The sequence below is a fragment of the Talpa occidentalis genome, unplaced genomic scaffold (assembly GCF_014898055.3).
Source record: "Talpa occidentalis isolate TD23 unplaced genomic scaffold, MPIMG_talOcc4v2.1 talOcc4.10, whole genome shotgun sequence".
Classification (NCBI taxonomy): domain Eukaryota; kingdom Metazoa; phylum Chordata; class Mammalia; order Eulipotyphla; family Talpidae; genus Talpa; species Talpa occidentalis.
Genome location: NW_023600993.1, coordinates 3392391 through 3414201, shown reverse-complemented (window position 1 = coordinate 3414201; position 21811 = coordinate 3392391). Strand labels below are relative to the sequence as shown.

At 49.8% G+C, this 21811-nt stretch overlaps 1 protein-coding gene across 2 annotated transcripts in view; it reads right to left on the bottom strand.

Moving 5' to 3' along the window:
- Positions 1-21811, bottom strand: part of GRM7 (glutamate metabotropic receptor 7) — a 573942-nt gene that overhangs the window by 439396 nt on the left and 112735 nt on the right. The window lies entirely within an intron of this gene.

Here is a 21811-nt window from a genome sequence, read left to right as displayed (position 1 = left end):
CTAAAATAAGATGATGCTATTAGGATCCAAAAGGCACTGGCTGCTTTGAGCGATGAACTCAAGCAAATGAGACAACAAATCAACATAGAAAATGCAAGGTTTGGGCCCGGCTTCTCAAAGCATCTGTGGGATACTGAGAGGCGAAGGCGGCTGAGCACCCTTCACTCAATACATATATTTCATATTTTTCAAAGGGTGCACCAAGGCCTCAGGATGATGCTGGGAGAAAAGCAAGGTCCAGGAAGGAGAGAAGGCCGAGGGACCCCCGAAAGACATCCCAGGAAGAACGCTGCTCCTGATTTTAAAGTGCATGATTTAAGGAAGGAATAAGAGACACTCAATAGTGTGCTCATTACACTTTCACCAGAAAAATAAACACAAAAGTTTGAAAAAATATCTGGAAGGACTTTTTTTCAATCTCTGGGTGTCAGGCAATGAAGAAAAGTCAAGTCTGGAAGCAGGAAATGAAGGTGAGGATGGTGGTGGCCCCAGCTACTAGGGGGACAGGCCTCATGGAATGAGGAGGCAGAGCTGAGCACAGGGGTACAAGGGTGCCTGGAATTTGTAGGACAGACACCCCAGAACAAAGAGAAAGCCCGGAGAGAGGGTTCAAAAGAGCTGCACAGCATCCTGACACCCTCAAGGGACAGCTGGTCAACTCCACCTACAGCCACATCATCTGCACCCCATCAGCACCCACAGCAGACACCCCAGCTGTGGAATAACACCCCAAGGCCATCAAAATAATGATCTAAATGTATGTGAGACAATACCACGGGCCTCACAAATCTAGAAGTAGCTTCAGTCCCCCCTAGTTGACTGGAAAGTCTCACATTTCATTGGCCTTAGAAAGAGATCAGTCAGGAGAGTTTTCCTCAGCAGTGGAGCAAACATTAGCTCTTTACGGAACACCCATCTGGCTCTACCTGTCAGAGTTGGAAAGAGATGAGAAAGGATCAAACTGTTTTCAAGTAACTTCAGTACAGCTTAGATCGGAGTTCAAGAATATTTGTAAAAACTATAAAAGCACCCAGTACTCAACCAGACACAACTCTCGCTTCTTGACAGCTGATAAAAAAAATTGCCCATCGTGCAAAAAGAAGGAAACTGACCCTTACTGAGGTGGGGAATCAATCAATTGGAATCAAGCCAGGACTGATACAAATGTTGGAATTAGTAGCCAAGGACATTAAAATAGTTATTATAACTGTATCCCATATGCGCAAGAAGCTAAAGATTGAACACTTAGGTAAAGAATTGGAAGACTGAGAAATTCTAAGATGAAAACTATAAGATCCAAGATTAAAAGTACCGGTGGGGGTGGTCTCCCTGTTGGCGCAATGGGTTAAGACACAACCTATGAAGCTATCCGCAGCCACCACAGCACGATTCTATCCCCAGCCAGCCAGGGAGGTGACCCATGTGGGGCAGCAGACCTCTCCTGACTCTCCTGCTGCTCCCCTCAGCAGTGTATTGTGTCAGTCTGCCTGTTCTGTTACCCGCTCTGTCTCTGGTGAATCCGCTCACCCTCCACACCTCTGGCCTGTACCCCAGCTCTTGTATGCAAAAACAAATAAATCTTAAAAAATAAAAGGCACCAGAGGGGATTGGAGGTGGACCAGATGCCCAGCGAGAGAATACCCATAAAGCTGAAGATTTTCTGGACGACGATTCTGAGCCGTGATCGCTAGTGTGCCTGGGAGTCTGCATTGAACAGTCCCTGGTAAGAACCATGCTGTGGTCTCAGGACAATCCTTTTATAGCCAGAGGCCCGATTCATCCTCGACGCTAGACCTGAACAGTAGGCAATAAGGGGACCCTTTTAGGGAGGCAGGGAGGGAGGGAGGTGGAGTCACGGGACACACCTCAGCTTGGAGCGCAGGAGCTCCTCCTGGAGGAGGTGTGGAAAGATGCCTCTGTAGAGGCTGGAACCAGACACTGCTGAGCACCCCAAAATAGATGACGCACTGAACGTGAACTCCTAGTAAGTGTGTTTTGTCAACAGGCAGTCTCGAATGCCGGCCGGGAGGGGAGAGAACCACTTCCCGAATGAAGGAAGCATCACCCCGATCTGGTCAGAACCTGTCAGGCAGGCGCCATGTGCCTGGCACCAAGGGTGCAATAAGTGAGCAAGACTGATCTTCCTGAACGTGGCAAAGTCATCAGTGTGCAAATGCCCCGGACAGGACCAGGGAAACCAGCCACGGCTTCCTACTTGTGAACATCCCAAAACACTGCAACAGGCGAGGGCCGGTTTACACATTCCCAAGAGCCACCCAGCTGGGGGGACGGGCGGGCCACGGCACCCTGACTGCAGTCGGTGGACCGGTCAGGACCCAGTTTCTCCAGGAATTCTCTAAGGGTCAGTTTTGCAGTGACTCTGCCAGGTGATGATCAGGACGGCTCATCTCCTGGGCTGAATGTGACTTTGCATGGGCCGACACTTCCTAGGCTGTGTCACCCCCGCTTCCCCCGACCAGGACGCAGCGGAGAGGAAACACGGGGCATGCGTGTGCAATATTGTCACCGCTGCGAGACAAATGATGCCACCTCGGATGCTAAGCACATGCCCTGCTCTAATCTCTCGACAGGGAATAAGGGGTCACACGTGCTCAGGATCAGGGATCTGCTTTATCCTTTAGCGCACTTCATTAGCAAAAGCAAGACATCAGTGGAATTTCATAATCCGTATAATACCCGCCACAAAACATAAAAAACACGTTCTCACTGGAGACTAAGCCAATCTTCTCCTCGTCACCTGTCTTCCTGGATGGTTAGGATCACAAATGCAAACTGCAGGGAACTTGGGAAACCTGGAAGGTGTGGCTTTGTCCCAAGCCCTTCTGGATAACCTGCTCTGCTTCACAGGAACCCGCATATTCCGGAATCACAGGTTTGTGCAAAACCCGGCAAGCTCAGTTGGGACGAGGGGGCTGTTTCGTTAATCTTGCCATGAGGCACTGCAGCTCTCACACTTCAGCCTGCATCAGCATCTCTTGGTAACCTGTAGAGCCACCGATGGCGGGGCCCAACCCCAGCTCCTAATTCAGTATCAGGGATGGGGCCTGAGAATGTGCATTTCTAATTCCTAGGAAGTGATGTGGCTGCCCCAGGGGCCCTCCTTTGAGAACCACTGACAGACCTTTAAGAACTTGTGTTTTGGTATAAAAGGGGGGTCTCCAGTAATCACCTTATGATCTTATGAGCCCCCTTGAGCAAGTTATTAAAATTCCCTGAGCCCCACTTTCTCATTAGTAAAATAAAAATAAGTATATCCTGTCTCTTTACTGACGAAATGGTTATAGAGAAGAATGCCTGTAACACACTGATCCCTGCCAGGCAGGCTCGAGGCATAAACAAATGCCAGCCAGGGCATCATCACCAGTAGAGGCACATCAAGTAGCTTAGTAGCCTTTTGGGGAAGGCACTACGGGTCTCCTGACCAGGGGAGTATTGTCCTAAGTCTCGCTCTGCAAATCTCTCCCTTCTTACCCGTGAGCTCCCACCCTCGAAGATAAGGATGTTCTTGGGCAGCAGCTAAGACATTGAGTTTTGAGCGCAGTGCTAACAGAAAGGAAAGGCAACTTGGGCAAATCTGACCATAGTTTCAGAAGAGTAAGGCTTTAGAAGGTGAGAGGTGATCCGAATCTTGAGGAGCTAGGGCTGTAAGGGTGTGTGCTAATGAATACCTTGGAGCCTCTCTTCTTGGCTGGCTGCAGAGCTTGATATTTGAAAAAAATCACATATCCTGGAATTCGCTGCCGGGGTAGAAGGCCTCAGCAGCCTGGGCCTTGGTTGAGGATGAAGCTACATTAAGCTGCGGTAGATTAAGCATCTTTAGCCAACAGAGGGATTTCTACATATGAAAAGGAAACTTTACTACCTTGAAAGCCTTTTTTGTTCACTGAAATATTATTATAATTCATCAGTAGAGGCAAGCAGGAAGAAAGAGGATGAAGTAGCTGTCTCTCCTATGGAAAATAATTTGATTTTAGTTAAATGAGTACAGTGGGGCGGGAGTGCTTTATGTGGAGAACACACTTCCATGTGTATGAGGTCCCTGTTTATTACTTAATAACTAAAGACTTGGAAATCGGCTAAGATTATAATTTCCCTTTGTAGTTTCTATGACTACTCTCCCTTTTCTCTTACAAACTCATTGTGGTCAGATGGCCGGCTGTGGCTGCAGTAACAGGTGCAATTCCTTGAGGAAATTAAAATATTTGGATCGAACACACCTTCCCTGTTCCTAAGGCGCACAGCACGCTGGTGTCAAGTCCACAGTCCACTCACCGTCCCTTCATTCAATCAACCTGGGCATGTTAAAATTCTTTTTGGTTTTTCAAGAGGTACAGAGTGATATCTGGAGTCCCTGGGGAAAGGCACCTCCATTCCAAAGGAGGTGAGAAACGTGGTAGCTGACACTTCCTCCAGGCAGCACCATTTTCCACCCATCGAAAATGTTAAACTGACTGAGTCCCTAAAGCAAGCCGGGGACCTGCTGTCACTGCTCCTGTTTTTGAGATGAGGCCACAGACCCCAGCAGGTTGAAGGGTCACCCAGAGACACAGCCAGAGAGTGACACAGCAGGGCTGGAGACCCCACCGCCTGTGAATGCCGCCCGCCAGCACGACTGTTCTCCACAAAGTCATGGAAACACCATCAGCGAGTCAGCCGGTAAGCTCTAAGGAAAACATGGATCTCTTTCCTGTCTGGGAAACATGCACACAACTTCATAGATAATTCTAGGCATTCACCCATGGCCAAAGGAAACCCTAGGTACTGGGTGACGCACCGTTAGAAGCAGCATTACATTCCAATACTCTGAGATAATCGTCAACTCATTACCCGGGGCCAGGCCATCTTTATATGGGGGGCGGGGGGTGATTATTTTGTAGGAAAATCTACACCCCAGGATTCTGTCTCACCCATCTCGTCATGCCGTCTTGTTTTCCCACACCTGGGGAGATATTTTGGCCAGATTTGCATTGTAGCAGGATTAATTTGATGGCATGCGATTGTCTGAATCTTATTCAACATTTGTGACTGAGTTTGTAACTGCTTTTCAGTGTGCTGAAAAGCAATAAAGACATTGCTAAGTCTTTAGAAGAACAGTGATTTAAAACGGCAAAATTGCAGGGCAGTAACAGAGACAATGGAGTTTGATGTAATTTCTGTATTCAGTGGGGAACCCATTCCCTTCATTCAGTGGAATTAAAGTATATAAGATTTTAAGGAGAAACGTCACCCAAATAAAATGTCTATTTTATAGTTCAATTAGCTCCTCACTGAACTGAGTGGATTGCATTCCACCTCGCTCCCCTCCCCCAGATATTTTTAATGAATTACAAGGACAAGTTACAGATTCTATTATCATCTCCGAGCTTGGTTGTCTGGATGCCACTCCGGAGATGATGACTTCAGAGCTCTTCCCATTTTCAAAATCATCATTCAGGCCATGGTCCAGCAAGAGGAGCCACTTTCTCACCCCACAGAGCAAGTCCACTAAATCCACCACCATCAACAAAATTAGCCAAGGGAATTACATGTTAATATCCTCGCGCTGGAATATGTTTCTCACTCTTTCCTAATTTTCTCAACTCTACTTAAAACCGAGGGTCACAAGTCCATCGTCAGCTGCCTTTTCTCTAACTGTCCTTTCCGGGGACGTTGGACAAGTCACCCATCAGAGCACAGTCACCTGTCCAGCAAGGCTAACCTCACAGCGGCTCCGGCATCTGGCAGGCCTCCAGCTCAGACCTGCCCTCCTCTGGCTTCGTCCTTCTGCAAGTTACTTCATCTACCAGCTTCAGTCTCCTCGTCTGTAAAATGGGTGTCATAACCACACCGTCATCTGTCATCAAGGATAAACAAGGGAACGGAACACGCCACCCCAACACGGGACTGTGAGGGCTGGGAACACGCCACTCCAGAATACGTCTCTTTGGTTTGCTGATTCCTTTGAGTTCAAGGCACTTGAGAATCAGCAAACAGAGCAAGAGGCTGCCTCTGAACTCCCCTTGCCGAGATCAAGGCAGGTCCTCCCGCGGGCACTCGGCTGTCCCTCAGCCCCTGTATGGAGTTTCCTTAAGCAGGGGGACCGACCTCCTGCAGCAGAGGCAGCCAGACGCCGGCACCACACCCAGACTCCCCGAATTTCCCCCTTCCACCTGCTCTTCATGGACCCATTTGTCCTTCCAAACAGTCATTTTCTCTCCCCTAAGAGGCCAAGCCAGGTCCCCCCAACCCAAGCCAGATCTCACTTCTGGGGGCTTCCCATGTGCACACGCTGCCGTCGTCATGTAACAAACCTGCATCTTTTCTTACTCGCGTTTCTTATTAAAGAGGTTTCAGGGCAAAACTCACAGGGGAAGAGGGGAAAACAGTTTTTTGTCCCCTACAAAGACCTACAAAGCCCTAAACCCAGAACATAGTACGGACTCGGTAAAGGGTTAGCCCCAAAAAACATCCAGGCAGACGACTGCACGTGTGTGTCACTGGGCAAAACGGGATCTTCTGAGGGCCAGTGGGCTGAGCAGACGGCCCTGGGGCTGGTCTCTGACACAGCCCCACCTCTGACCCCCTCCCATGCACGTGTCCACACCCATCACCCTTCCAACTCCACCCAAAAGGAAACAATCCGCTTTTCTTGCTGCTCACAGCTCCATAGGCAACATGGCACACAGGCCTTGAAAAGCAGCGCGCTCTGCTGTGTTCCTCGGTCTACACTCGCCCTGACCCTTCTGTGACTGCTTTGTATCCCAGCAGGGATGCTTGCTGGACGACTGGCTAAAACACCGGCGACGCCACTTGCCTGAGTGAGCAGCGAGAAGCCCTCGCTTGGCCGCTCCTGCTGCCACTGTCCCCAGCTGTCCAGCCTCAGGACGGGTGCGCGCAGACCCCGGAGGGGCTGGGGGCGACAGAGTCCGGGGACCCCGAGGCCCCCACGCTGCCAGCGCGGCTCTGCGGGGCTCAGAAGCCGGGGAGGCGCCCAGGGGAGCGCGCCTCGGGCACAGGGACTCCGCGAGGGCGCGCGCCTGCCGCCGGCCTCCTGCACCTGCGATGCCACCGAGGAAGCTTCCAGATGCGCGCCGCCTGCCCACCCGCCCCGGGGACACCCGGCTGCCTCGGGCAGAGGCTCGGTCTCAGCGGCGGCCTGTGCAAAGGCCAGACGCCGCCTCCCCGGCTTTTCCAGCCCTCGCTGCGCCCCGTGCGCGCGGAGAGCCCCGCGTGCCGCCCGGCCGGAGCCTCAGGCCCGTGTCCTCGGGGCTCCTTGGCTGTCTCGGGTCTTACCTTCTGCAGGCGGGAGCCCTCCACGCTGCCCCTCTGGACCCCGCGGCGTCCCCACGCCGGCCGGGCAGGAGCGCGCCACACCCACACTGCTCCACTGCGCGCAGCTGAGGGTCGGCATCCCCCGCCCCGGGCGCCGCTGCACCGGCCCCAGCCCCTCATCCCAGACAGCTGTGCGCCCCCCACGCTGCGCGTGCACCTGCAGGAGGGGAGCAGGCACCGGGGGACACCCAGCTCCCCAGCCGGCAGGAGGTCGTCGTACTGCAGCGGCCTTGTCCGGCTTCCCCCGACTGGCGCGCCGCGCACACTGCGCCCCTGCGGGGAGGCCGCCTGCACAGGCCACGCTTTGCGCTGGTTCCTTTTTGATCATTCAAATGCGGGGCTTGAATGGTTCTTTCCAGACGTGGTTGGCAATCAGAATCACCTGGGCGAGCCTGGCTGAGCGCAGCGCTCTCATCCACACTGGAGACCCAAGACCCGTTAACCTCGAGGTGGGTGAAACCTTCTCCCCCCCCAGAATGTTCCCCAAGTGACTTGCTAATGAGTCTATTTTGGAACAAACAAGCAACATGGAAAGAGATCACTGCAGAAGCCTGGGACACTCTCCCTGTAGGGTTAGTTGAAAAAGCATCAGGCTTTTCCGCCCTCCCGCCATCAGGATGGATGATGGACCTGTGGCCCTGAATGCACGCCTGATGGCAGCACCTGGAGTGGGGTGTGGGCATGCGTAAGTGGGTGCACCTGCGCTGAGACTGGGCTTATAAGGGCGGCCTCACGGGAACGCCAGCAGAACGACAGCGAAAGGAACAGAGAAGCAAAGGCCATGAGAGAACTTCGGAGAGCCCAGAGAGACAGAAGGCTTGCCTCCCGGCCCCCCAGCACCCCTGCTTGCCGTGTACCTGGTAAATGCAATAAAAGCCTGAGAAAGCCACCAAGGTCTCCAGGACTCCCTCCTTCACCCGTCTGCTTGAATCATAGAGCTCCTGCCCTGTCCCTTCCTGCTGCTACACTCACCCAGGGGACAGTCCTGGTCTCCTGGGCGAGCCCCTGTCTCTGTGGCGCTTCCATGGGAGAGGCATGAGGTGTGTGCAATCACATCCGAGCGCTGGATGGAAAATTCCAGCTACGCGGCCTACAGATGCAGGACAGCAGATAATCACACTTTGGTGTCTCGGGCCTGTTCTGCTGTGCTTATGAACTATGGCAGCTGCCAGAAGAATGCACTTATAATTTATAATAACTTAGCAAATTAAGACCACTCTGTCCTCATGGGTTCAATGGAGTTACTGGACCCCCAAAGCCCTCCACAGGCTGATCAACTCCTCCAGGCTACCTGGGTTGAGGCGCTGCCCCCCAGGATGCTGGACTGTCCACACTAAACCAGGGGCAACCAGACAAATGGGCACAGCAGGTCACCTTCCCCTGCTTACTATCTCTCAGACACAGGGACATGAGACGAAACTGGGGAAAGCAGGGCAAGGTAGGAGTGGATGAGGCCGGCAGCCTAGAGGGCACCTTCCAGGAGCTTCTGCACGCAGTGGGCTGCAAGGAAGTATGTTTCAAGGCAGAATAAGCCTGAGGATGTATGTGGTGTGAGAGGAATGGCAGTTATACAGTTCCAAAGTGTTTTCAAAAAGGTTGTCCTGGGCCTCCCCGGTGGCGCAGCGGTTGAGCGCTGGGTTGCGAAGCTGCCCGCAGCCTCTGCAGCGCCGGTTCGATCCCCGGCTGCTCCCCGGCCACCGGAGGAGGGTCCCACATGGCGCGCAGACCTCTCCTGCCGCCCGCTGCTCCCCTCAGCAGTGTACTTCGGTCCCTCTGCCTGCTCTGCTCCCCGCTCTGGCTCTGGCTCTGGTGAATTCTCTCACCCTCCCGCGCTTCTGACTGTACCCAGTGTGTGTATAAATAAATAATTAAATAAATAAATTTATAAAAAAAAAAAAAAAAGGTTGTCCTTGGTGTGCGTCTTTAAGTAACAACACAAAACCGAAGGCTTGTTTTTCTTTTTTTCTTTTTTTTTTTTAATAGTGATTATGTGTGTGATTCTTTTTAATTATATAATTCATTTATACAGAGAAATCATTTGGATTGATCTATTTACATGTTTTTTTTGTTTGTTTGTTTTCATTTTCACTGGCCAAATATATTTCACAAAATAGTCAACATTTACTTGGATGGATCAACATTGTAAATCTGCCATGAGAAGACTTTTAAGACTAGGATCTCATTTTAACAGAAACATTTTACAATAAAAGATTAATCAGTCTTTTTTCCATCATATGAATAAATTGACCAAATAATGCAATACAGTCAAATTTCCAACACATATCATTGTTTCTCTTCAAACCCATTATTTGCAGGTTGTATAAACCAAGGCAAATAAAATTCACTTCCCCTCAAACCTTCTACAACTTACTACATACCCTCAATTTTAGCTTTTTCTCTATTCTTCCACATTCTGGCACAACCAGACATTTTAATTTTAAGACAAAACTACTCTCCCTTCCCTTCTTATTTTACTTACTATCAGTCATCAATTGCTCTCCCTCTTTTCTTCAGACACCACTAAAACTTTCAACAAATCATGACGGTGGTTTCCTTTCCGTAGTCCAGAACACAAGGAGGTGCTGCTTTGTGTGTTTGCCACCCCAAAATGCTACTTTCAACATTGCAGTTTTCAAAATTGGCTCAAAAACAGTATGGCTTGGTTTCACTTGGTAAAGTTAATATGACTAAAAAAATTTACATATATAAGTATATATATATATATACACACACACACACGCATACACACATTTTTAATCAAGGAAGAAAAATACTTTAAAGACATGCCAATTTGAAAAGGCATTAAAGTAAAAAAATAAAAGCAAATACTAAAAACTACTTTACAATAAAAAAATTAATTGGTTGGTTAAATGAATGAAAAATGAGGAATGTGCAGTGAAAAAACAAACATATATAGCATTCCAGTTGATAAAATGGAAAATCTATTAAGTTGGATGGTTTCCAAGGAAATTAAATTTTGATGTAAATTCTAAAACATTACAAACATCTATTTCATGTAGACGTCAGATGCCAATGTTAAGACTTCAAAGTCTATGCTAGGTCTATCAAAGAAACACTGGTAAAATCCCAGTATTTGCAAAATTTTACTGGTAAAATCCCAGTATTTGCAAAATTTTAAGTTTTGGCAAATATAGTAAATCCCACAATGGTTTGGTATTGACAAATCATGATGAATGCAGAATGAGGAGAAAACTTATTTCATTGGATTAAAAAGACCAGGTTTGAATGTTCTAAATAATCTGAGAACATAGCTAAAAAAAACAAAACAACCAAAAAAAAAAAAAAAAAAAAAAACAAAACACCAAACCCCAAAAAAGCCCCTGCTGTTCAGCAGTAATCTGCATATATATCTTTAGCTGCCACTGGGAAAAAATAAAAAAGGGACAACCACCAAAACCACAGGTGTTAAGACTGGTATTAAGTGACCCTGCGAAGGCTTGTTTTTCAACTCTTCATTTTGTGTCTGACAAGTCAGGATACTTTTGTCTATTTTGTGAGTGGAATGACACACCCCAAAATTCAGGTGCCCCCTGGAACCTCAGAATGTGACCTTACCTGGAAATCAGGTCTTTGCAAACAGAATGAGTCATAATGAAGTCCTGTTGGATAAGGGGGGCTACATGCACCAACTGGCATCTGTGCAGGAGAAGCCCAGGAGTCAGAGGCTCAGAGAAGGCCACGAGGCCCAGAGCGGAGCGGACAGGGATGGAGCACCTAGGACTGCGGCAGCCGGCTGGGAGCAGAGTGTCATTCCCTGGGAACTCCAGAAGGCACCACCTCTGCTGGAACCTGCACGCCCGGCTTCCTGCACACCCTCCACAAAAAAATAGGTGAGAGAAGCATCACCTCTCCAACTGGGCTTACTAATGGCCACCCTTGACAACAGGTACAGAAGTGGGTGGGTCACAGGGCCCTGGAGAGAGCCTTGGAAGGAGCCACAGCCCGAGCTTTCATCCCAGGACTGCCTCTGCCTCACTCTGTCACCCCCACCTGTTATTCCGTGGACTGTACTGACCCCACTTGCAAAATGAGAGACTAGAACCAGATGACTTCCCAAGAACGCCGCTAGCCCTCCATAATCTATGGCTGGAGAACGAGAGACTCTTACTATGATTTTTTTTAAGATTTATTTATTTATTTCTACAAGCACTGGGCACAGTCAGAGGCGCGGGAGGGTGAGAGAATTCACCAGAGCCAGAGCGGGGAGCAGAGCAGGCAGACTGACAAAGTACACTGCTGAGGGGAGCAGCGGGCGGCAGGAGAGGTCTGCGCGCCATGTGGGACCCTCCTCCGGTGGCCGGGGAGCAGCCGGGGATCGAACCGGCGCTGCAGAGGCTGCGGGCAGTTTCATAGCCCAGTGCTCAACCGCTGTGCCACCGGGGAGGCCCAACTTACTATTATTTTTGTATCATTATTGTTTCTACAGATTTGCTAGCTCCCTCCTGCCCACAACTCCTACAATAGTCCCTCTGAGCAAACCATTTCAAATACAAAAATGTAGCAGCCCCTGTTTAAAAAAAAAAAAATGCAGGCCTCCCCTGGTGGCCCAGGTGATTGAGCACAGCGCTGTGAAGCTGTCCGCAGCTTCTGCAGTGCCAGTTCGATCCCCGCCCGCTGGCGAGGGTCCCACATGGCAAGCAGCCCTCTCCTGTCTCGCCCACTGCTCCCCTCAGCAGTGCATTTCATCAGTCTGCCTGTTCTGCTCCCCGCTCTGTCTCTGGTGAATCCTCTCACCCTCCCGCGCATCTGGTCTGTACCCTGGTTCTTGTATAAATAAATAAATCTTAAAAAAAGAAAAATGCCCTGGGGAATTTGAGCCAAAACATGGTGGTGGAATCTCCACCGATGTGGAGAAATGAGCTCTGTCTCCATATATCTTTCTGGTGATTTCTCCTAAGTTTGAGTGTAATAATAAAGATGATGATGATAATAAACACATTTACTGGGCACTCACCAGGTCTTACTATCTCAAGTGCTTTGTATCTGTTATGTTCTTTAATTCTCACATAATCTTATGAAAATGAAATGAAATATTACAGACTTGGCTACCTGGACTACTCATCTCTCACCAAATAACTCACAGGACAATTTCCAGCACAGATAAGCCCAGTCTGGGCTGAAAGCCACATTTTCCCACAGCTACTTAATCAGGCATGCATTTGGGAATGAAGTATAGATCCCACATTCCTCTCCAGCAGAAGGCCTACATACATTTTAGAGAGCAAAATCATCATTTAAAATATAAGAACATATTGTTCCACAAGCTGGCTTACCAAATTAGCTCCCATAGCGGCTGACATCTATGTGAGATGTCTTTTACATATTTTAGGAGATCAGACGCTTCCAATGTAACATTCATCTGCAAAGCCCCCCTTAGCCACGGAGGCACTGATTACCATTTCCCTCAAGCCCTGATCGATGGCGGAGGCTGGGCAGGCTAATGGAGAGGACACAGGTCAGGAGATTGCGTTGGTCTTCTGAGATGAGTTTCCTGGGTGGAGTGACCAACTTCTGTCTCTGTTGGAGGGATGTGTCACTGTCACCACATACTCGCTAGATGTCTCCATGGGAGGCCTTGTGCTCCATACTAGGGATAAATGGATGAACAAAATGGAAACAGAGCATCCACTCTCATGCAGAGACAGACACCAGAGAAATATGTCATGTCTCAAGGCGTTACTATTAATACATCAATGCAAATGAACACACGATTAGCCATGGCAAGCATCAGAAAAGAAAAGCATTTGAATTCAGTGAATTCAAGGAAGGTCACTCAAAGGACCTGAAACTAACAAATTAAGGGACAGGGAAAAGCCCCGTAGGAGTATTAGGTGGGAAGGAACTAGGTGCTCTGAGGAAGCCAAAGAAGTGGGGAGACCAGAGTGAAAAATACGAGAGTGGCGTGGGATGAAGAGATGCATCTGCATCCTGAATTCAACTAGCAGACATGAACAAGCTAGCATCTATGACATGACAATGGCAGCACTTGCTTCCGTATTTGCTTCAGAGTTAATCATCTACCTAAGGAAGAACATAATGGTATTTATGAATATGCCCTCCACAAGTGTCATGCAAAATAAACTATTTTCTGCTGCAGGTCTGTTTGCTCAAACAGTACAACTTGGAGTCTATTCTTTCTTCTATTTCAATAATTGCCCAAAGACAGGTCTCCCTGGTGGGACAGGGGTTAAGTCTCAGGACTATCAAGTTATCACCAGCCACTGTAGCCTGAGTTCGATCCCCAGCCAGGGAGCTGACCCCCATGGTGCAACAGACCTCTCTGGTCTCCCTGCTGCTCCCCTCAGCAGTGGATTTCAGTAAATCTGCTTGTTCTGCTCCCCACTCTGTCTCTGGGGAATCCTCTCACCCGTTGCACCTCTGGCCAGACCCCAGTTCTTGTATGCACAAATAAAAAATAAATAAATCTTCAAAAAAAATTGTCCAAAGAGAACCCAGAGAGAAGGAAGCTTTATTATACTTCAAGGGAGCTAGAGCTTTGGTAAACCTGAGTGTGCATCATTTTTTTCTAAATAATAGATGCTAGACAATTTTATGACAGACATTAATTATTCATTGGGATAATTTAAATTGATTTCATATTATCATCTATCATTTTCTATTAAATTTCAATAAGACTGCAAGGAATCCATTAAATCCCAAATCATTATCATTAATTTTCATTAAGATGCATGGAGACCAAATACATTCCATCTCTTAAAGTCAATGATTTCCAGGATCTACCTGATCAAATTTCCATGACCATGATCCAGGTCTTGCTCTGTGCCCTTCATAAATAATGAAGGCTCTGGGTCAGAAGGCTAGCCTGTCCGTGCAGACGATGCTGGGTTGCTATTGTGTTAAAGATTTGTTTTTTTTAAGATTTATTTATACATGCAAGAACTGGGATACAGGTGAGAGGTGTGGGGGGTGAGAGGATTCGCCAGAGACAGAGTGGGGGGCAGAACAAGCTGATTCACTGAAATTCACCACTGAAGGGAGCAGCAAGTGAGACAGGAGAGGTCTGCTGTGCCCTGTGGGTCAGCTCCCTGGCAGGGGATCAAACTCTTGCTGCAGAGGCTGCGGACAGCTTCATAGTGCTAAGACTTAACCCCTCACGCCACCAGGGAGGTCCATTACCATTTTTAGTGCCCTTTCATTCAGTATAATTGAAGTACAACAAAATTCACATATTTAAGTGTTTAATTTGATGTTGTGATACATGCACGCATGAGGAAATCACCACAATCATGATAATGAACATCTCCATCACCTTCAAAAGTTTCCTATTGACTCTTCAGAATTCTTCCATCCACCCTGTCCTGTGTCTCCCCGCCCCCCAGGCACACAAATCCACAGGCCGTCACTGATGCGCTTTCTGTCACAAAGCTCGATCGCATTTTTGAAAGTTTCACAGAAAAGCATCCCAGGGCGCACACCTGTCTTCTTCCACTCAACTCCGCTATTTTGACGTGTCTTGACGGTCTAGTCTTTTTTTACTGTTAAGCAGCCTTTTAGTCTATAAATGCACCTCGATTTCTTTACCCACTGTACCTGTTGGTGGCTATCTGGATTGCCACTGATATCATGGGGTGATATTTCTTCCAAACAGCAGACACCTGCCAAGCCCAGAGTCCTCACTGCTGGTCCTACATGCCACAGGGCTCCTGGCAACTTGGAGGTGGCCCTGTCAGGGGACAACCTCCGCTGCTGCCCACATGCCCCCCAGTGTCTGGCTATTCTAAGTCAAAGTCTTAAGCACATTTAGGTACAAGTCTGTACAGATGCGGTCCTTCATTTGGCTTGGCCGAAACCTCGACGTGGGATGCCTGGATCACATAGTTCGTGTGTGAGTGTCTCTGTGTGTGTGTGTGTGTGTGTGTGTGTGAGAGAGAGAGAGAGAGACAGAGAGAGACAGAGAGAGAGAGACAGAGACAGAGAGAGAGCAGCTGAATAAAATCAAAGGGGAATGTTTAATCATTAGTAAAACAAAGACGCAATTCCCAGGTGCAGAGCAAGGCCGCCCCTCCATCCTAGCAGTTATTACCACTTTATGCATCGACCCAGTAATGTCAGCTCTTGTGATGTTTCAAGGGTCCAGACATCCAGATTTCAGGAGATCCCAATTCTCAGAATTGCATGGGATGCCTCAGCAAGTCTGGGGACAGACTAACGCCACGGTCCCCGTATCCACTGACAGTGGAAGAGTTGGTCACTGGGACAAAACTTAATGGCCAGTGCCGTGATCTCTCCAGATCCAAAGCTCAGGTGGAGGCAGGGGATGGAGGTGGGCTGGCTGCGTGTAAGAGCCTGTATGGGCTGATAGTGGAAGCCACTGTGTTCTTTAAAGATCAATCACGATGGGGAGGGGCACTTAGAGAACAGCCTGGAAGGAGTCAGGGCAGGAGTGCTGCAGACCCGGGAGGTGATGGGAGGATGAGCCAACTATGGGCACCAGGGTTTGGTGGTGGAACAGAAATAAATCCAGCTGGAGAGGGAGGCTGGTGTCAAATACCTCCACTTGGACAGCTTTGAGATTCAGTTCGGAAATGCTGCAACCCGATCCCATATTTTCTGGTAAGATACAGTCAGAAGTGGTGCAACAATTGTGGGCTACGGCCGCAGAAGGCATCTAGCCCAGCTGGGTGAAGGGCAAGGGAGAACTCACCGGTGAAGAACCGAGTGGGTACCCTGGTGCCTGCTTACATGGGCATTATTTCTGGGCAGGCATTTTCATAAAGGAACAGTTTTCCCCGCAACTCCCTCCACCGAGGGCCAGGAGGATGCTTCTCTTCTATGTAGGTGCCATGGTGATAAGCACTCCGAGGTGCTTGATTAAAGACAATCTAATCCACTTCTCGAAAAATGCAGTGGAGAAAACTCCCGGGATTAGAGAGGCCCTTGAACTGCTCACGGCTGTGAATCCTCTTGTCCCAGGATCAAGAGTCGCTCCTGCCGCAGAAGTAAATGATGTGCACCTGAAATGGGCATTTTATTTGGGATTCGGCCCTCCGCTGTGGCATGGGAAGACTCGGGCTATTCATGGGGTGTTATTTCTTCCAAACAGCAGAGACCTGCCAAGCCCGGAGTCCTCACTGCTGGTCCTACATGCCTCGGGGCTCCTGCCACTGTCCCCCTGGCAGGGGACAACCTCCGCTGCTCCCCACATGCCCCCAGCTCGTCTTAGGAGGCGGCCGCATGAGTCTCACTGCAAATCACAGGGTTAGTGTCAGGTCCCGTCATGCTCTCTGGCGTGACGGGTATCAGCTGCCACCACCCATTGCAGTCTACTTTTGCTTTGGGGATAAAGCTGGTGATCAGCTCTGAGAAGCTGCAACTGAGTCACTGTCAGGGGCAGGGGGTGGGCTGCATGTCTTAGCCCATGTAAGGCTTTGCAAGGTGGGTGTCAGGAGAGGTAAGGGTATATATATATGCAGACGTGTTAATCCTGATGCCTGAGACACCCACTGCTTATAACTGAGGGGTGGGGGACCCTGCAGAGTGGGATTTGCCTTTTAAATGAGGACGCTGGAAATGCCTTTGTCTCAGTCATGGTCACTTGCTAATCGCCTTTAACTAGATCTTTGGGTAATGAGGTTTCTTAAAGAGCACAGGAGGCTAATGCTCTAATAAGCTGGAGGCAGAGGAAACTATGCGGAGGAAGGCCATAAATGGGAAAAACCTGGGCGCTGGAGAGGGCATGAGGGTGGGGAGAAAAGTGTTGCAATAATTCTGATCGGAATCCAGCCCTGTGCCCAGGGGCACTGCTGTGTCTCGGCCCTTACAGAGGTGATCACTGGCGCTCTGGGGGCCCTGGAACTCCATATTTTAAGAACCAGCTCAAGAGCAGCCCCTGCTGTGTATCAACAGGGACCTTGGACTGCCCCCTCCCGCTGCTATGCATTAAATCCCCAAACAGACAGCCCTTTAGTTCCTTCTCGCTGCAGGGATATGCAGCCCAGAGCCTGCAGTTGCTCTCACCTCAGATGGTCAGATGAAGACCCCTGGCACCTACGGATCTGTCTAGTGCTTGAAGAGTGGGGTTAAGAGTGTAGACGGGGGCCTCCCTGGTGGCACAAGGGGCTAAGACGCAGCCTATGAAGCTAGCCACAGCCACTGCAGCACGAGTTCGATCCCTGGTCAGGGAGGAGACCCACATGGTGACCTCTCCTGACTTGCCAGCTGCTCCCCTGAGCAGTGGATTTCAGTGGGTCTGCCTGTTCTGCTCCCCACTCTGTCTCTGGTGAATTCTCTCACTCACCCCTCCACACACACACACCTCTGGCCTGCACCCCAGTTCTTGTATGCATAAATAAATAAATCTTTTTTAAAAAAGAGTGTGGACGGAATGAAGGTTGCCCACCAGCTGACCTCGAATGGGGAGATGATGCTGGATGACCCCATAGGCCTACTCCCAAGGAACCCGTGGGGTCTCACGTGTGGAATTCATTGCCGGCCGTTGCTGGCTGTGAGCTTGGAGCCTCTACAGATGGAAAAGGCAAGAGACAAATTCTCCCTGGAGTCTCCAGAAAGGCCCTGCCTATGGGGGCTCACGCAGGTGCTGACCTCCAGACCACAAGACCGCAGATGTGTATTGTCTCAGCCAGTGAGTTATTGGTGACCAGCCACAGAGGTCGTGGAAAAGCAGCACATATCATGGTCAGACATTATAATGCATTTTGTATGGCGGGTTTCCTGGGGCAGAGGAGATTTCAGGAGAGCTTTCCAGCAACCTCCTTCACAGAGCACAGTCCAATGGTGGCTGACCAACAGCGCTTTCTAGACTCGGCTGCTGTTCTATAGACCTACAGACCGCAGTCCTGTCTCACGTGGCACCGTTATTCTGTGAACACGTCATGAGTTGTCACACCCGGGCCTCTGCTCACATTGGTTGTGAACCGCCAGCTTGTCACAAAAGTTGCCTTTCTGTGCCCAGAAATCTTCTGTCTGTGAAGGTCCAGGTCAAACACCCTCCCTCTCAACATCTCTCCACTAGGAACACGGCTCTGCCTCCTCTGTGGCTCGATGCTGAGGTCCCAGGTACGCAGCCAGTTTGCCACGCTCTGGAAACACAGCGACTTTGCTTGGCGTGGGTGGGCTTCTCTTCCATGGCAGCAAAGCAGCGTGGTGGGCATTGCCCTCCACCGAGGAGAAGGTTTCTACATTAAGCCTTTCCTGACCCAGGTGAAACTAGTGTTTCCATTACTGAAGCTTCACATTTTGAGCTGAATGAGTCTGTTTGCAAAGAAGACAAAAGGAGGTTTCCGGAGAGATGGCCCCTGGAAGCTAAGATTTCTGAAGGAGCTAAGATTTCTGAAGAACCAAAAAGAGATGAGCTACCAGGGCTATTTGAACGAACTGTCCAGCCAAGGAGAGGCGGCTGCTCTGGGATGAAGACCTGCGGGGAGGGAGGGGCCCGCAGAGGGAGAGCAGGCTGAGGCCCAGCCCCGACACTGCTCCCCTCCCACAGCAGCTCGTCTGTCTGCCCCAGGAGTGACCCCACCAACTTGTTCTGGTCCCCTTCTGACTGCCCATGCACACAGTCTGTTATGTGTTGAACTGTGCTCCCTCACCTCCAGGAATAAAAGAATAAGTAGATACATGCACATCCCAGCACCCTGGTGGCTGTGGCTAGGACCTTATTTGGAAATCGGAGCTCCGCACGTCATCAAGGTGGGAGAAGCCCGCTGGGTGTGACTGAATACAGCCTGACGGGCTCCATTTAAGAGGGAACTTGGACACAGCAGGAGGGAGAGGGCCGGTGCTGACAGTGGATCGGGTGATATGACTACGTGACGGGGGCTCCAAAGATCACGAACTTCACCAGAGGGTGATGAGAGCAGGCAACAGAGCCTTCCTCAGGGCACTGCTCTCCCGCCATCTTACCTTGCAGTCCGAGCCTCCAGAACTGCCACAGAGCAAAAGCCTGATGTTCTCAGCCCCCCAGTTTGCCGAACATGGCACAACAGCCCTAGGAAGTGAACGCACAAGCCTCCAGAAGGAAGTCATGAAGCCAGGAGGGAGGCGCCCCGAGGCCCAGTGGGGTCAGGACGGGTGCTGCCTTGAGTGCCTGCAAGGGGCCTTCTGGGCTCAGGGCAGAAGGGCCTTTGCTACCATGGGCCTCTTCCTCCATGAAAAAAATTATACTTTACCGCTGCCTTGGGGTAAATATGAATGCACTGACTGCTCTTCTATAGTCAAACGTTTTCTTCAACGTAAAGGTTCATTTTTGACCTCTGATTTTAAAAGAAATTAAAACATCTTGAGCTCCCAGCAGTCCTGTGGGCCCCAGACATGTGCCTCTATGTCCGCTGAGGCCTCCACCTGGCTGCTGCAGAGCCAGGTAAGCCTGAAGTTCTTAGAGCTGGGACAGCCGTCCATGGCATTGCCATGCAACGCCTACTGTTGCATGCCTTTTTTTTTCTTAGTATTTTTTAATCAGAATTGGTTGCCTATGCAGTCAGCCCTGTGTGAGTTATTTCTATATGAAAATCCCAGCTGTGACGCATGTGGCAGTGCTGAGGTCACACCGAGTGCTAGTGCATATGCTCCTGAAACAATATGGTGGATTTCAGACACCCCCCCCCACCCCCAATGTGCACCCATGTTAACAAGAAAAATGATCAGGAAAGTGAAGCAAATGAAGCTAACTTGTCTGAAAATCTCTGAAGCCTGAGTTTGCTCTATGCTATCCCAGGCAAGGTTCACCTCTTTAATTCACGCTTCAGAAATGTTCTCCCTCCCAAGTGGGGCCTGGGCAGCCCTGAGCCAGAATGAGCCGCCAGGAGCTCCCGTTGTTCTGCCCGTCCATCCTCAGCAATTACCACCTAAGTGACCTTTTGCAGGAAGGCGCTCCCATCACTCAAAGTCTGGTATAACTTAAAAGTTCATTCACTTAATGTTCCTTCTGATGTACTAAGTGGACAATTATGAGCAGGGAGAAAAAGAAAGAAAAGAATCAGCTCAAAACAATGGCTTCTCCTCCATTAAGGTGAAAGATCTTTCCTGGATGCTGTAAGGATGAATCTTGAGCTAGTGGAACACGGTCCGCCTTTATATGCGACTGCCTGCCCCTGGGGACACGCGTGGCAAATGGAGAGTTAGCAACTTAAGGGGATGCATTTCTTTGGGAAGTGAGAAAAAGCGAACATATTTACTGACTTGAAAGATACTTGGTCGTTATTGTCAGATTATCAATGAATCGTTAAGAGAGTGCAGTGTGTCTGGGAAGCACAAGCTCTGGCGAGGCATCAAGGTGATCAAGGTGACCTGGGCTGGTCACTCTGAACACGACCCATGCAGAGCAGATCTAGGCTCTTCCCCAAAAGACCCACCCGCAGCCACAGCAAGATGCCCCCTGATTGGCTCTCAAAACCTATTTTATGTTATGAAACTTGACCCTCATCAAATTTGCGGATGAACGACCTTCTGTCAACCAGCTGAGCATTTTTAGACAAAAGAGACTATTTTATGTCATCGTGACTTGCCTGGCACCTGAGCAGTCACACCCAGTAGACGCCCTGGTTAGTAAACACGTGTATACGTGAGACAGGAATAAACTGAAACTCCACATTTACACCTGCGATCATGGGGCGATATTTACAGTGCTGTGTTCAACCCCAACATGGGCTTTGTGCGGTAGATTTCATCATTACAGCCCTTTGAATTGTGATTAGAAACATTAATGGGCACACTAATTGTGTCGGCAGCTTGTTTAAAATCCAGGCTCCTAGCAACCACCCTCATAAAGCAGGACTCCGTTATGCATGGGGCGGCCCGGGAACCTGCATTCGGGAACCCACAAAGCCAGGTGACCGTTGGATATTTAGAACCGTGTTTGGGAAACCCGGTTCTAAATAGCCAGGTCTCCTGGGTGCATTCGAATTGATGTCCAGGTTATGATTCACTTCTCAGAAACCTATCTGTTGTTGTTCTGTGATTTAACCATCACAAGAGCACTGTAAACAATTGCATGGAGAGAACCCTGGTGCCCTACTGTGCTTCTGAAACCTCAGGGTACACTGGACCGCGGGGGATCTTACCAAGATAAAGACTCTCTTAGGGGTGAATCCCATGTATGTCCCCAGTGGCAGGCACTTGCATATAATGGCAGGCCGTGTTCCACTAGTTTGACATGCGCCAGGCTGAGCGGGAGGGACACAGACGAGGTCTCTGTGTCCCTTGCAGGCCCCCAGCAGCGCTGAGGCAGTGCAGGTAAGCACCCCGGCGGCTGCTGGCCCATAAAACACTCTCTGGGTAGCAAAGATGGCCGCGGCCCTGCAAGACGTGCCACGGGACACTTGTCTCATGAGACACGTGGACAGGCTGACATTTCCACCAGGGTGCTCAGCGGTCCACCCTGCAAAACGCCACGGCCCGCTACATGATCTTAGAAACAGGAAAATCCGCTAACCCTAAGCCACTGTGGGCTCCCAGTCAGTGCCACCGCGGCAGCTGCAGG